Genomic DNA, 18,054 nt, shown 5'->3' on the forward strand with positions numbered 1-18,054 from the left:
GACAGTATGCCGTGCAGATGTGATGAACACCTTTGTTTTTGAGGTATGTTGTGAACTCGGCTGAGATCAGCTGCGGGCCATTGTCAGTAGTGATAGTGTTTGGAAGGCCCCAGCGGGAAAACAAAGAGTCCAGGAAGTTAATTATGACCTGAGAGGTCACAGAGCTGGTGGCAATGAGCTCAGGCCATTTCGAATGCAGGTCATAGACAACAACTAGGAAGCGCTGGTGATGAGGAACTCCCTGTATCTCACCACATATGTCCAGCTGCAGGTGGTCCCAGGGCTGTGATGGCCAAGCAAGAGGTTGTAAGGGTGGGGGGGCCTAGTGACCAGTCTTACTGCTCAAGAGACAGGCAGCACAGTCTTTCACCAGGGCCTCTATGTCTTTATCTATCCCTGGCCACCAAACCCGGTCTCTGCAGCGCTGCTTCAACTTCACAATACCCAGGTGGCCCTCGTGAGCCATTGCCAAGACACGTGCACGTAGGGTGCTGGGGATGACTGCGCATGCCACACAGGTGTCGTTCCAGCAGGACAGCTCCTGCTTTATTCTGGAAAATGCTGCCAGCCCCTCTGGTACCTCTGAGGCCAGCCATTCAGAATATAGACTCGGAGCTGAGAAAGAACCGGGTCCTGTTCTGATGCCTCCTTCAGTTCTTGTAATGATACGACGGCCTGGAGGGGTGTGTGTAACATCTGGACAATGTCCCGTTCCACCTGGTCCGTGTCGGTGTATGTGTGTGTGGTGGGGTGTTGCGGAGCGGGACAGTAAATCGGCCACAACATTGTCTCTGCCCGGGATGAACTTCAGGTCAAAGTTATACTGGCGAAGACGGTCGGACCAGCAGTGTAGCCTCAGTGGCCTGTGGCCTGTGCCAGATGTGGGAAGTAGTGCAGTCAGGTGATCTGTCCTTAGGGTGAAGGCACAGCCATAGAGATACAAGTGCCACCTCTCGCAGGCCCAGATGCAGGCTAATGCTTCACGTTCCCCCACTGAGTACCGCTGCTCTGTCTGATTGAGGGCCCGTGACGCAAAGGCGATGGGCTTCTCAACACCCTGCTGGGTCTGTGACAGCACTGCTCCTATGGCTGTAGCTGACGCATCACAGGTCACCCAGGTGGGGCTGGAGATATCAAAGTGAGCCAACACTGGGGCTGTGGTGAGCTGCACCTTGAGCGCACGCACAGCATCAGAGCATGCCTGTGACCACACCCATGGCTCATCCTTACGCAGCAGTCGCCGTAGTGGGGCAGTGGTAGCAGAATAATGTGGGAGGAACTTCAGGTAGTAGCCCGTCATGCCCAAAAAGGAGGCAACCTGCGCAGCTGAGCTGTGTTCGGGAATTGCCAGTATGGCATCTACATTTGATTGAAGTGGTGTGATGCCATCTGCCGACAGCCGGAAACCCACATATTCAATAGTCGGTACAGAGAAAACACATTTTTCCGCATTGAGGGTTAGCTTGTGTTCAGCTAGGGCTGCAAAGACTCTGCTGAGGCTTTCATCAACGTCCACCAGGGGTGGGCCCATAGATAACCACATCATCCAGGTATACCAGCCAACACCGACAGCATGATTTTTTTGGAAACAGCTGGGGGCGGAGCTGAGCCCGAACGGCATACACGTGTAGCGAAACACACCTGCATGGGTCACAAAGGCTGTGAGGTTTCTGCTGTCGGGGTGGAGAGGCACTTGTAGGTAGCCCTGTCTGAGATCCAGTTTAGAGAACAGAGTTGAGCCATGGAACTGAGCAATGAGCTCTTCTGAGGTAGGCAGAGGGAACCTGTCCGGGATCACTGCCTTATTCACCGCTCGCAGGTTGACACACACCCATAGAGCCCCTGATTTCTTCTGAGCTACCACCAGGTTTGAGACCCAGGGCGACGCATCCACTGGTTCAATAATGCCAACGTCCAGCAGCTGCTTAAGCTCAGCCAAGACACCATCACGGAGAGCCAAGGGAATGCGTCGGAGTGGTTGGATGACTGGTTTAATGGAAGGGTTCAGGAGAGGTTGATGGGCTAAAGCAGTAAGGCAGCCCAAGCCTTCAAACAGGGATGGCCACTTTTCCTGCCACGGCGTGGAGACTGTCAGGATCGCAGCTCCCTTCGTGTCACCTAGAGAAAATCCCAGAGCCGAGAACAAATCCAGACCCATCAGGTTGGCCCCGCGACGGGCAACATGGAAGGTAAAGCTGGGCACCATCTTGTTGCCATACCCAACAGTCACTTGCAGGGAACCCACTAAGTCAATCTTTGAGTCGCCATTGCCACAGAGTGAAGCAGAGGGTGCCGAAAGTGGCAGTGCTCTGAAAAAAATGCAGTATGTGTGCATATTCAGGAGAGACACACTGGCACTAGTGTCCAAAAGCAGTGGGATACACACATCATTTAGGTGCACTGAACGGGGAGGGGGCCGAGCAGTCCGCGATTGTTTGCTGTTTGGTCAGAAACAATAGGAAGTGTTTCTAGTTTTCTTTGGGGTCTGTAGCACAGTGAATGGTAACTGTACCTCATGTAATAGGCTTGGTGCTAAGGAGTAAGAAGGGGTATAGCAGAGACAGTAATTAGGGCTAATAACCTGTACAGCTCATTAAGGAAACAACTGTTGCTTGAACTTCGTCAGATAAGGCTTAAGCTTTACCTACAACAGAAATTAGGATTTCTTCGCTAATATTGGGTTAGTTTCTTATCGTACGATTCAAACATGCATTATAGCATTGAAAAGCTTTCTACTGCTCGTAAGGTGCATTCAAACTATAGTCAATCTTTCAATATTCTCGGGGTCTGAATCCAACTCAAATTGATATGGCAATGTTGACGCCATCCTTAACTATAACAGAGCAGACAGAACTTGCTGCTTTGTCAAGGGGTGTGGCAGTACTGAAACACCATCTAAGCTAATCGCAAATCACAATGCACTGGGACAGCTAACCAATCACAACACATGTCGTTTTTCGGAAGGCGGGCCTTCATCAAACCTGGAACTACTCGAGCCGTTTGTGCCAGGCTGCGGAGAAAGGTATTTTGATAATGTAAATTATGTGGAAAATAATGCGTTTTTCAAACCACCAGGCATGAGAGCATGTTCCAGTACACCCCCAAAACAAAGTCAAGACTTTGTAAAAGAGCATAATAGGACCCCTTTAAAGTCCCTGTAAAGTCAATTCTGAGAATTGTTTCTAAACGCATTATAAATGTTACAAATGTATTGCTGAAACACATTACAAATACTGTGAATTCTGTAGTACTGAATAGTGGAGTTAGACCATTAAACAGTTTTTCACCAATTCTGTGTTCAGGATTTTTTTGGTGGGGCTAAAACGGTGGCTCGATGATGCACTGAAGCCACCGGTCATGGCCCCTCCCCTAACACTATAATAACTGTCAATGACGCACCGGAGCCACAGAGCATGGCCCCTCGCCTAACACTATACCTAGAGCACATTCGCATCAGTTCACCCGCTCAATCACGAGTTACTGTCAGTACCATTAGTTACTACAGTCTACAGTTTGCTAGCTAGCTATGCCTTCATCACAGAAATGCGTATTACCTGGTTGCTATAACTTACGAAACAGCTCGGTATCCTTATTTAAATTTCCTAATAATGATTTTATCAAAAAGAGTTGGATTAATTTTGTGAAGAGCCACCTTGATGGAGAGCTGAGGATCACCACCAACACCCGCCTCTGCAGTGATAATTTTAAACTGGATAGTTTTATTAACTTTCATCGGAGACAACTGGGATTCACTGATAATCCGCTGTTACTGGAGAATGGGGCCGAACTGATTATCCCTCCCCGGCCTTCATCCTCCCGTCTTGCGGCGCCGACATCTGGTGCCATCATCGGCAGTATGTGCCCACCTATGAGTGTAAGTTAACTTGTGTGCTAATGTTATAATTATAGTAGGTAGTCCACAGTAACTCTACTAAATTTGGCAAGACCCTAACGTGAGCGTGGTTTCAGCGCAGACAGCGGACACGCCCCCAGCGTTTGAAAGCAGAGGATACTGCCCATTTTTTTTTCGAGGTTTTGATAACTTATTTTATGTACTTAGCAGATTTTTTTTATCAGAGTGGTTAATAATACATTTTTCTGTGGTGTAACAAACTGAACACGTACGTAATATTGACTTTACAGGGACTTTAAACTATTCTAACACACACACACATACATGCATACAGTTTAGCAATGGAGAGAGAATTTAAGCAGAGTACAGGAATGCAAGAAGTTATAGTATTGTTTGATATTCACTAGATCAACAGCCTTAAGCAAACCATCAGTTTCTTAGTTCTAACACACCTTCTTTAAAAGGGGTTGGAATACTTGAATGGATCAAACAAAGAGACTAAGTGAATGGCAATGCTAAGATCTGGACAGCTGACAGCAGCAGAGAGAGGAACAGCTTTAAAATTTAACAACTATAACACGATTGGCTCAAGCGTGTTGAGATGAAAATATGATTGGTTTAAAAAGTAACACGCCCACAGTCAGCTGATGAGTTTGGAGTGGAAGAGAGTGAGAGAGCGGGAGAGAGAATGTAAAAGAGATTATGTAATGAGTGAGCATGAAGATGGTCAGTCTTACTTGCTGAACTTCATATTCAAGCTTCATAACTGTCAAAAAAGCCATAAGGCTGTATTCCTTAACAGTGGTCTGTGAGGTAAAGTTAGCTTGAAAAGCACAGACAACAGAATATGAAATCAAGTTAGATGTGACTCTGCCTGTGAAAAACTTTTTTTTTGTGATTTACTGTTTTACATAAAATCATCCTTCATAATGTAAAGAACATTCTGTGAAAATGTGACCTGATATCTTTAATACTGACTGAGGAAAGCCACGTCAAAGACTGAAATCATAGTGAAATTAATGGTTGAAATCAAACTTCGATGCTTGTTATCTCATAAATTGATTTTGAGACTTTAGCCTGGATTTCACAGACAGGGTCACATATGTCAACTGTAATAAAATAACATATAGTGCAATGTATAATCATGAAATATAAAAACATGTTTCTGAAGAACATCTGAAAAGGAAATTGAGTTGGATTAGGTAAATTTCTATTTAAACCTACTTGAGATTAAACTCCATTTGTCACATTTATTGGGGATTTTCACCTTTTCACTACTACAGAAAGATGAGATGTGACTTCAAAAGCAGCACAGAAACAATATAGTAAATAGGCAGAAACCAAAAATAAGTTCAAATTCTACATTTTATTTATTTTCATTCATTTGAAGAGCATCCTTTGGCTGCCAGGAATGGGCCCACTCCTCGCCACTAAAAACAGAAGGGAATTTTTGTCTGTTACTGGTACTTGTTTGGAGTTTCCAATAAACATAAACCTTTTAACAATTATAAAGCACACATCATTACAGACCATGTCTTTTATAAGCATAACAGTTTCATTTTCCATCTATGAAGGACCACCACCATTTGTGAAACAACAGATTAATAAGAAATTATTGTAGCCAAAAAAAAAAAACCTTAAGATAAAGTAAATGAATAATGCATGCATTAATTGATCAATCAGAAAAACAGAAGAATACATACCATACTGGACAGGTCTCCCACCCAGTCAACCAACATTTCTGCTTTGCCCTATCAAGAAAATGGAGAAGAAAAAAACAAACAAACAAGATTACAAAAAAACACATTAATTCCATTCTTAGCATAAAGCTATTATATTTGGTTATATGCATAGAGTTTCATTGATACAATGGGTCATTGTTGATATTTATTTATTCAGATTTCATCTGATCATGAATTTTTCAGTACAAGCTCCTTTCTAATGTGTAATTCAAAAAGACTAAACACATAAAAAGTATCTACCTAACAATTATGGTATGTGTAGTATGTATTGCCAACACACAAGGACGTTTCTAAATCCTGTATTACACTCACTTGTATACTGTCTACTTTCTATTATGACTGTCTAACCTTTTTAACACTTTCTCTTACTTTCTCTTTTTGATGGGGAAAGCCTTTCGGCCAGTGTGGTAGGAGCAATCTGTGAACATCAAAAACATGTTTCATATTTCTTAGATTAGGAACAAAATAAACACAGCTATGAAAAGTTAAGTAGCGACCAGACCTGCAAGGATGACAAGTGATGTTTATCACTAATCAAAAGTTGAACCAGGTTTAGCTTGTACCATGGAATCAAATTACTGTAAGTTCCAATGTGGTATGCTTGCCTGAATAACCATACTGAGCCAAACCTCACAATTGAGAATACTCCACTGCTGCTTTCTATACTGCTTGGCAATGCATTTTGGTAAAATTAGACACATTAAGCCTGCTGAACTTTATAGGTTGTCTGTTAGGACTAATTATCTGCTGTAGTAGTTACAAAATATAAGCTATATTGAACTATAGCAAATAACCAGGGGGAAAAAATAGCAATGTCAACACATTGACAGAAGCATCAATCATTGTGTTTACATGCACTTACTCTTTAGTTGCTTTTTCTACTTAGGCATATGCCTTAGTCCCACTGTGGGTTAGAAGATTGCAGCCCAGTCATACACTCACTCAGAGAAAAAAAAAGACAAAATGCACTTTGTAATGACTTTTCAACATAAATATTTGTCCCTGGTGCATCTCGAAACCCCCAAAATATGAGAAAAGACCATGCTCTCTCTTTCAGTAAATGTGTGCAAACATGCCATTTATATTTGGCTCCACATTTTACATCGCATGAATAGTAGTAGGCTTCTGGAAGGCTCCATTTAAAACGGCTTGTTTCAGACAGACGATGAACTGAGGGTCTGCATAAAGGGCCAGTTTAAGATAAATAAGGATTTTATTTTTTTTTTGTAACTGTGGATCATGCAAAGCTACTCTAGTGGAGTATCAGAATAAAAATATAGAACTAAAAAATTAGCATAATAGGTCCCCTTTAAATTCTTTTTAATTAATTAAATTCCTTAAGAGAATCTTTTGACTAATGATCTATGGTAATAGATAGAGTTATCAGAACCACCAATAATTACCCTACAAACATTATTTACATACTTGACTTTTTCTTTTTGTGACTGAGAAGAACTGTACCCCTGGCTGACCCTGTGAAGACAGCTATGGGTTTGGAGAAAGAAAATTACTCGTAAATACAAATAAAGGTTTAACTTATTATTTAAAACACTGGAAGATTACAACATCACACGAGTGCGGCAGTACATGTACTAATAGGTGTAAAGTACATGTATTCTTATTGCGACTGAATTAAGGTTGATCCATCCATGGAATACAAGTGAGTCTATGTCTATACAAGTCCAAACAGAGGGCGTTTTTGTGTTTTGGGGGAGTTACTTTGGAGGAAGGTCTGATAGACAGGGTGGGATTTTTTCGGTTGGATACTTTCAAAATCTAGTTTCTCTGGCTGATTTCTCTAACGTAGCCTACCCTAGTTTTAACGGCAAAACAACAATACCCCTGACATATAAGCGTGCGAAAAAAAACACACAGGAATATTAATTTCAGCATTCGATTAGTAGTATTTTTTTAACTTTTTGATTTATGATAGACTCATGAAATTTGTTCCAACAACCCTAATACAGATAGATCTATCATCTAATTATGTCATATCAGATGGATTTTTCTTGTAGATTATCCATGGAAAATAAGAACCTTGTAAATTTTACTGTAGTATCAAGCAGCAAAAAAAGTTATAGCATGACATGTTTGAGTTAATTTCCCCTACTTGACATCATGCATCCTGCAATGTGACCTCCCTCTGTAGTGCTCGTCTGCTCCACCTGCCCCTCCATAGCACTCACCTGCTCCAGCTGTCCCTCCGTAGTGCTGGCCTGTTCCACCTGCTTGTCCGTAGTAGGGGTTGAACGACTTCTGATTTTTTGAAGTCGACTTTTATGTGATGAAAGTCGAGTCGAAGTCGACTAGTCGCTGATGACGTCATTAATGAACAAATAAGTCTGGAGCTGTGACGAACACCTTGTGCACAGCTATGGCATATGACAGAGCGCTGCCCACATGGCTATTGCTCCCATAACAGCTTTTTTTATCAGTTATTTTGTCTTTGGGTCGTTATATTTCTCACAGATTTCTGCTCGTTCTAAATCAGATACAGATAAAGTAGCACAGTAAAGATTACATTAATATGAATGCATTAGTGCGACAGCGATTGCGTGTGTGAATTAATTCTACCTGGCAGAATCTACCTCTCTACTAGTAGTGAAGCTGTGAAATTTACTAGTTATTAAGAAATATATGCTTGAACTTTTCAGTTTCTAAGCTATTTTATTGAAAAATCACAGAACAGTGTTGACAATACATTTCCGCGCTGAATGATTCTATGCGCGTGATGTACGCGCTACTGTCTGTAGCCTATGTGTGTGCGTTACAGTGCAGCAGCGCATTAGATTAGAACGGCGATTAATTTACCTGTACAATAAGCTGTTTAAAACGTGCATTCTCCCGTTCAATTTCGAGCATCCAGTAATATAATCACACGTCTTGTGGAGCGCTTTCAGAGTATGCATTTATTTGTCATTTGAACTGTTTGGAAACGGAGCGTAAATGTGGAAGTCCTTCAAAGATTTCTTATCCTGTTGCGCCCTCTATAGGACCAGCGACTAGTCGACGTCAAGCTTAAAGCGTCATGGCAGAGCATTGAAGTCGACTAGTCGATTAGTCGATTAGTCTGTGCTACCCCTAGTCCGTAGTGCTCATATGCTCAACCTGCTCGTGCGTAGTGCTCACCTGTTTCACCTGCCCCTCCGTAGTGCTCACCTGCTCCTCCATAGCACTCACCTGCTCCAGCTGTCCCTCCGTAGTGCTGGCCTGTTCCACCTGCTTGTCCGTAGTGCTCATATGCTCAACCTGCTCGTCCATAGTGCTCACCTGTTTCACCTGCCCCTCCGTAGTGCTCATCTGCTCCACCTGACCCTCCATAGTGCTCACCTGCTCCTCCATAGCGCTCACCTGCTCCAGCTGTCCCTCCGTAGTGCTGGCCTGTTCCACCTGCTCGTCAATAGTGGTCACCTGTTCCACCTGCCCCTCTGTAGTGCTCGCCTGCTCCACCTGCCCCTCCATAGCACTCACCTGCTCCGTAGTACTTGCCTGTTCCACCTGCTCGTCCGTAGTGCTCACCTGCTAGCTGTCCCTCCGTAGTGCTGGCCTGTTCCACCTGCTCGTCAATAGTGCTCACCTGTTCCACCTGCCCCTCTGTAGTGCTCGCCTGCTCCACCTGCCCCTCCATAGCGCTCACCTGCTCCATAGTACTTGCCTGTTCCACCTGCTCGTCCGTAGTGCTCACCTGCTCCACCTGCCCCTCCATAGCACTCACCTGCTCTGTAGTACTTGCCTGTTCCACCTGCTCGTCCGTAGTGCTCACCTGCTCCACCTGCCCCTCCATAGCGCTCACCTGCTCTGTAGTACTTGCCTGTTCCACCTGCTCGTCCGTAGTGCTCACCTGCTCCACCTGCCCCTCCATAGCGCTCACCTGCTCCGTAGTACTTGCCTGTTCCACCTGCTCGTCCGTAGTGCTCACCTGCTCCACTTGCCCCTCCATAGTGCTCACCTGCTCCGTAGTACTTGCCTGTTCCACCTGCTCGTTCGTAGTGCTCACCTGCTCCACTTGCCCCTCCATAGTGCTCACCTGCTCCGTAGTGCTTGCCTGTTCCACCTGCGTGGTCCTCACCACCTCTCGGTTGCTTGTGTTCTCCAATAGGTCACAGGGTGTGAGGTGCATCGTAATCAGCTGATTATCATTGCCACTGGAATCCTGGTTCCAACCTGTGCAAGTTAAACAAGTGTTGCGTTTTGCTTACTTAAAACATAGAGTTTAATCATGAGCTTAATCATATAGGCCAATTTTCCCAACCAGATTTGTGGGCACTTTAGATTACAGGAGAACTATTGATAGTCTACTGGATGTATTAGATATCTGCAAATATATATTTGATTGACAAATACAATAAATATTTTAGTCAGAAAAAAAAGACACCAAGGTCCCATGGTCCCATTTTGTTCAGCATTTATGTGTGACAATCATAATGTGTGACTGTCCCAATCATTTTCTTACATAAATGCACACTGATTACATTGATTTAACACCTGCTTACAATCATAGAAAAACACAATGCTAGTAAACAAGTGCCAAACTGCAAATGTGGTAAGCTGGAATTCGACAAACATGTTGTGCTCTTCCCATCACTCTCAAAAGCTTGCTGTCTTTTGGGGACTGATTAAGGAAATTGTTAAAGAGATGGTTCACACTAAAACTCAATTTCAGTCATCAATGTCTCCTTGACAGGATACACTTTAGAGCTTGCCATTTTCATGCAACACAGTGTGTTGGCATAATACTGCATGAACGTTTTTACAAACAGAAGTAAAAGGTGGCCACTTTTTCTAGATCAATAACGGTTACATGTCCTCAAAAGTCCCCCATGCAGAATTATCCATGTCTTATTAATCTACACAATCAGTCACATAAGCATAGTAGTTCACTATCAAAATAAACAATCATACTTCCTCATCCCCAAATCTTGTGCAGTTGCTTTCAAACCTCACAATACTATGCAGATAGAAAGAGAGGCAGTGGACAGGTAAAAAAAAGTCACCAGGTTTTGGAGTCAGCTTTCTTACACAAGTTGTAGTTTGCCAAATCTTAAAAAATGGTTTGAGGGAGTGCTGTTTGGCTGTGTCTAAGTCTAGGTAAATATTTAAATATTTCATTTGTTTTGAAAATATCCAATAGCAAGTTTCTACTGCCTAAGAATTTAGGAGATGATGACTGAATTTAAGTTTTAGGGGTAAGCAATCCCTTTAAGATTTAAACATTATAAAATCTTTTGCATACTCAACACAAATTGTGAACTGTGACTTTAAATATACAGTGCATGGATCTCACCTTCACAAAGGTATTCATAAAATTAACCTGAAATGAAAATGATCTTCTGAAGGTAGCCCTGAGCTGAGAGTGTACAGCGAGGGGTAATATTTCACATTTGTTTTCTTTCTTTTTGGTCTCCTTTCCAAAAAGCAGAACTGTATTTGAAAAAAAAAACATTGTGTATTTGCTGTTTAAAGTAATAGAAAAACAACAGCAAAAATAACTAAGTATATTAATTATTGAGAATATACTGTATAACATTACTGATGACAACATCCAGGTTAATGCCATTCAGGATTTTTTACTTCATGGTGAGTTTAAATTTTGTATAACCAACTAAGTGGTGTTGCAAAGGTGTTGCATATTTAGTTAAGACTTCTAATCTGATGTTTCATTAAAGTAATGTGTTTGTTACCTTAATAAGATATAAAGAACGCCGGTCACTTTAAGAGTTCGGAATGAGTAATGATGTCGATGCTAGAATGTTTTCATGCAGTTCAGTGATTTGAGGGAAGTTTACGAGAACAATAAAAAGTAAAACAAGTTCAAGTATGAGTCATCTTTACAGACAGAACAAAAGGCTCATGTAGCGGAAGCAAAAAAAACCCAATTCTTCTATATAGAACAGCAAAAAAGATGAATCTGACACCATGAGGGTATAATAGAACTTTTTGCAACATTAGTAGCTCAGGTTTGGCACCTACATTGATAGGATTGTGTAACCACTGTGCAATTTAACAGTGACAATATAGATTTATTAAAAATAAAGGCAGAACCTTTGTAATTAAATATGACCAAATATGTGAATGTTGCACATATTGTATTGTACACAGTTGACGTGTGTACATTGCAAAGTTTTTTGAGTAGTACAGTATGAATGTAGTAGTATGAATGCAGTCCATTTGTTCTTTCTCATCCACTTGATAAGAAAGTTTGATTATTATATTGTATCTGTGATTCTGTCATAATGCATGCCTGTGTTTTTATTGGATTTAGAATTCCCAAGTATCACTTATATTTGCTGTAGTAGATGATTTAGGGCTGTGATTGTATTAAGGTTAAGATGTGATTACTTAAGGGTATTACCACTGAAATAAAAACAGTACATTAAATGACATTCTTGCAACATCACAATTACATCTGAAAGTTGATAGATGAAATTGTACTTTTAAATTTGTTCTGATGACACAGGGAAGACAAAGATATAAAATCACAGAAAAAAATAATTCAACTTTGTCTATGTTGGCAAAAAAATAATGCCTTTCTGACCTTGCACTGGCATGCTCACTTAATCACAAATGGTACCACTGAATTTACTTCCTAGATGATCCAGACAGTTTACTGTCATGCAAGAAATTGTACATGCATGACAATGGCTTCATCCTTGATGGATGCAATGTTGTGGTTCTTCTTACAACCAACCACCCATTCTTCTCGCTTCCCATCAAACCTCTGAAGCTTCTTCTTGAGGTGTTGCTTCAGAGGCTGCTCCTTTTTACAATTGGAAAAGATCTTCTGTGCACAAAATAAAATGCCCTGACAAAAGGGAAAAATCTTTTTAGTAGACCCCCCTGGCATTATAACAAACTGACTGACTAAGGACAGACAGACTGACAAAGACGGGTACAACAAACAAATAGACAAAGAGGTAACACTTTAGTATAGGGACCAATTCTCACTATTAACTAGTTGCTTATTAGCACGCATATTATCAACAAATTGGCTGTTTATTAGTACTTATAAAGCAGTTATTTTGCATGTCTAGATTCTACATCTCTAATCCTACCCAAGACCTAAACTTAACAACTACCTTACTAACTATTAATAAGCAGCAAATTAGGAGTTTGAGGCAAAAGTCGTAGTTAATGGTTTGTTAATAGCGAAAATGGAACCTTAATATGTTATATTGCATATGTTATAAAAAAAAGAAACTCATTAAGTGGCTATTTTTATTTTCTTAAATCATTTTGATGTAATGTCAGATTACTTTTCTTAGGGAATTAATTATTATTAATTAATTCAGGTTTTGAGAGGACTCGAATCTGAAAATTCGAAGTCAACCTGATTAGAACTGATTTCAAATTTGATAGTTTACACTTTATCAACTACTCGTCCAGCGAGACGTTAACGTCCGTGTATATTAACGATTCTGTTCATATTACTTCGTGGCCAACGACACAAACAAAATGGTAATCGTATTAATTTTGAGCAAGGTAACAAGGATCTAGGCAGAGTTTTAACTTTAAAATTGTCACGACACCAGACAACGATTTCTTTAAATTCTTTAAATCTGAGAGAATCACAAAGCAGAGATTTATCTTACGTTTACTACTAAAACTCAATTATCAGCGCCAGTTCAGCAAGAGATGAAAAGATTTTGCCTGGTATTTGCGTTACAAGCTCCCTGGTTGGCTGCTTGAGGGAATCCCGGCTTTTGATTGGTTGCAGGTCGGGTGTCTGGTTATATTTATTATATTAATTATATTATATTATATTATATTAATTATATTTATACGTATAATATTATACTTTACATAATAATAATACAATTTCCTACATTACTTCTTTTATTCATTTTTTGTTGTCATTTAATTTAGATTTTTTTCTGCCCTATTTAATTATTTCATTTTTAAATTCATAAAAACGAGTAATAAAGTGTACAATAAAGTACAATCAAAACTTTATATTATAATCACATTGCACTTGAATAAAGTTAAAGGTGCAATCTGCCAATTGTCCTGCAGGTGACTGCATAACTCTGTCTTCTTACGATGCATTTAGAGCTTTACGATTACTCCAGGAAGTTTCAACTGAAGTGTTTGAGTTTTGGATGACCGATCGCTTTGATGGTAAGCGTGTGAGCACAGGTTGGAGTGCTATTAACACGGCGAAAGGCGAAGAAGCAAGCGAGCGCCCTGAGTCTGTCTTGCATTGGGTTTTTGATCCGCGGCATAAGTCCGTCCCAAGGCGCGATCTTCCAATCGACTTCTTGCAAGGCGGAGCGTGCATACATTAACATGAGGCTTCAATTTATCATGTGGAGAAATATCTTTGCAGGTTTTGTCAATAACTTCTATAAAGTGTCGTACAACACACACGTTCAAAATAACAGCTTTTCACTCATTTCAATGTTATTGGAATATCATGACCATTCCCACAAGCCCAAACTTCGCATATCTGGCATACACAGAGTACCTTTAATAACTTTATCTATTAAAAGGGGTTACAAAACATCGATTAAACTTTGTAGGTTACAATAAACACATCAAACAGAAAGCCTATTGCTTGGGAGTATATTGCTCCGATGCTTTAAATGATTTTAAATGTTGTCTTTTAAACTTGGTCCAGGAGTCCTTGATACAAAGAAAGCTTGGTTGTCTCCTGATTGGATTAGTTCAGACCTCATGATGGCTGATAGGGGCATATCAGTGTCTATATGGATAGGAATCCCTACATTGATGACATTTCTGCCCCACTGTGTGATGGCAGTGAGATGGGAGAGAGTGCTCAAAACTCTTCAGATCACATAATTTAGTAGAACATTGATATATGGAATCATTCTCTGTAAAGAAATGAGGCGTGAACATATGAGAATTTATCATTATCTTTCTAATGTGTGCTTCTATTGGGCTAAAGGCTTAATGGAGCTGTTTAAAGTAGCCATGTGATGACAAATGAATCGGTGCTGTCGTGATTCAATACGTGTGTCTGTCTTCTATGTGAAATAATCATAAATACCAGTTTATGCTGTTTGATTATGGCCTCGAACATCGTAGTTGGAAGCTGTTATCCTCAGCTGGCTTGTTTAGCCCTTGCGTTCACAGGAAATGTGGCTAATAATTTCTGAATGGCACAACTGAACAAATCAAACAAACATAAACGGGCAAAGGCGGGGCCCCTACAAAGTAGGGCCCTATTAGCACTAGTAGCTAATGAATAAGTACTATTACTTAATGGAAAACATGCTAGTATCTAAAAAATAAGTACTATAGCATGAAAATAAATACTAGAACGGTTTATAGATTAAATGTTAAAATGGCTTGCCATAGACTGTCTACACAGTGACACTCTGTGGCAGATATTTCATGCTTCCACAACGACCAAAAGACCAAAAGGTGCTTTAGTCTGACACTGTGGAGCTTCACAAATAGCCTACTTAATACCATATCCATACAGAAGTGCTAACTTACATGAAAAAGGAATTTATATAGAACTTCTCTGTCTTCAATACAAGACAGGGCTATCACTTGGACATGCTGTATTAATTAATGTGAATAGTTATATTGAGAGAGGAGAAGTGTGCTAGTTGTCACACTTTTCACTCCAGTTAATATTTTTCAGTGTAGGTTTGTATTTGTCTGTTTATGTAGCCTATAAGCACATACCTTAACGTCTTAGCTACAAAAAAATCTAAATATCTCCACTATATGGGGTAAGTTCATATGCTATTAAATTAACACTATACTACTTTCTAACAGAACAAAGACTTCTAACCGAGTAGTAGTAAGACGCTGCTCAGTTCCAAAAGAATGATGTCACCTGAACTCGAAAGACCTCGATGCGCATGCGCATATGGCAAGCCAAGAGCTTCACATTTACGCTATAGATAAATCGCGTTTACATACAAAACGGCATATTTGACGGCGTTTTAAACAATATTAGCACTGTCAAATACACTGTCCTGATAGCAGACGCCGTAAAAAACGCACGTAAACCGTAAAATCCGCCGTATTTAACAGCGTTTTAGTGTTTGTAAAAAGTGCTGCTTTTAACGCCGTTCGGCGCGCGTTATTTACGGCATTTTCTTTGTAGTATAATGAGTCACGCCCTCTGATTTCCACAGCCAGTAATATTGAACTGTTTTCACCCAATCAGTGATGGCACTTTTGTGCAATCAGAACGTCGTTTTTACGGCGTCCTGTGGCAAGCCGAATGGTGTTAAAAGCGGTGCTTAGGAGTTTTTTACGCTTTTTACAAACACTAAAACCTTAAATAGTGTTTTTTACATTTTCGTGCGTTTATTTTTTTTATTTGATGGCGCTAATGTTGTTTAAAAAGCCGTCAAATAGGGCGTTTTGTATGTAAACACGATTTATCTTTAGCGTAAATGTGAAGCTCTTGGCTTGCCATATGCGCAGGAGGGAGAGTGCGTTCTGTGACAGAAAGCATGTGCATATATACAAGCATATATGCAGGGGCGCCCGGAGCGCGATTTCGAGCCGATATTCTGTCCAAGGGGCCGAGAAACCATAGCAGCGCCCTTGAAATATTATAAGCAAATCTGTTGTCAATTTATAACCATGGCCGTAACCAGGGTTTGAAAATGAGTGAGGTCGACATAGCACACGTACGTCTGCAAGATGTCTGTTAAATATCTCTTGATCTGGAAAGCATCTGCTGTCTACAAACATCTGACAGACGTCTTTCAGATATCAGTTTTACATACATTCTAAATCATAAACATCTTAAAGACATCTAATAGACGTCTATTTGGCATCTAAAAGGGAACGTCCTATAGACATATTGCAGATGAGCAAACACTCTAAAAAATACGTCTTGCAGATGTAAATGCAGACGTTAAATAGACGTCTCCGAGATGTATGTGTGCTATCAGCGGGGGTGGGGATAATAATTGTGCTATTATAACAAATAAACTCATAAACTATAAACTTTAAAAGAGACAGATATGTTGATGTTTGTGAAAGATGTTTCCTCTGTTTTGAGGGGATGGACATTGTTAAATTAGACTAGATTTATTGCATGGGAATTTGTTAATATTTTACTATATATCGGGTGGATAATTTTTTTCACTACTTATTACTAAGTAGTAGTTTTCATTAATACGCATTGCTGTTTAGATGATTACTTTGTCTAGAGCTCATATGAATGTTTTTAGCATGACTTTGTGAAAGTTTAACTTCTGTACTGAGTGGAATAGCATAGACTTATTCATGGCCAGTGTTTGCATATTTCATTTCATTCTGTACTTGTTCTACAGATCTCTGTACTAGTGTTAAATGCTACTGCTTTTTTTCCTCTTTTGTTACTGTTTTACTGCTACGTTTCGTTCAGATAATATGATTTTTATTTATTTATTTATTTTTGCCTTACCGAATGTGGAATCCTGTCAGTAATAACCTGTCCGTGGCCTTTTTTGATTACTGTCAGTTTTGTGCCAGGGATGCAGTGTTGCCAGATATTGCTATGAAAACAAGTAAAAACCGAAAAATAAATCAAATAAACCAAACTTTGTTCGAATCTTTTGTAAATAAGACAAGATAAAGATACCGCTATCTTTGAAAGTGTCAAATTAAGAGGAAAAGACAAGACGAAGAAGATTATAGTAGCTGGATCTGGCAACACGCCGGAGGCTGCGTCCGTGCTCTCATTGAGATTGAGGTCTCTGCAGAGCAAAAGTGGGCGTTTCAGAGTTTGTGGGTGTTTTCAAACTGTAGGGTGTTTCTCAATCATGCAATCAAAATGATCCCCCTTGCCTAACCTCACCCCTAAACCTACAGTCACTATGACGTCAGCCAATCAGGAAACATGGTCTAAAAACGCCCCGATCTGGTAACTCCCCTTACTTTCCTGCAGAGACCTATACTTGCTCTCACTCGCAACTCTCTCAAGCATCGTTAGGCTTGTTTGAGATGCGCCTCGCCTCGCCTGAAATGAAGGCGAGAGTAGGCGACTGCAGTGAGGGGAGGAGTGAAATAAGAGCAGTCAAGGCGGACAGTTCTGACCTCTCAAAGTGAACAGATACCAATGAGATCAAAGACAGATATCGCGTTATTCTCACTCATGTGCTGTGCTGCTGACTAACATGATATCATTTCAGTTCTGTTGCCTTTATATAAAAATAAATATAATGAACAAGACACTCAAAGTGCTTGCTATTTAATTCCATACGAAACGCGTATTTATCATTCATTTTTATTTTAATACAAACATGTATTTTAGATTTTTATAGAAATATGACAACAATCACATATCTCACACAGAGATCGCACTGTCATAGTGTTTGGGAATATTCATGCATAATTTAAATACTTAAATCACATGAAACCAGATGAAGAAATAAAATATTTTAGAAGAGAACAGCAGCATCACGTTGTCTGAACCAATGAGCATTAAAGGTGGGGTGAGCGATTTCTGGTAGCCAATGTTGACATTTGAAATCACCAAAACAAACA

Source organism: Sinocyclocheilus anshuiensis, unplaced genomic scaffold (assembly GCF_001515605.1).
Source record: "Sinocyclocheilus anshuiensis isolate Anshui unplaced genomic scaffold, SAMN03320099.WGS_v1.1 scaffold928, whole genome shotgun sequence".
NCBI lineage: Eukaryota > Metazoa > Chordata > Actinopteri > Cypriniformes > Cyprinidae > Sinocyclocheilus > Sinocyclocheilus anshuiensis.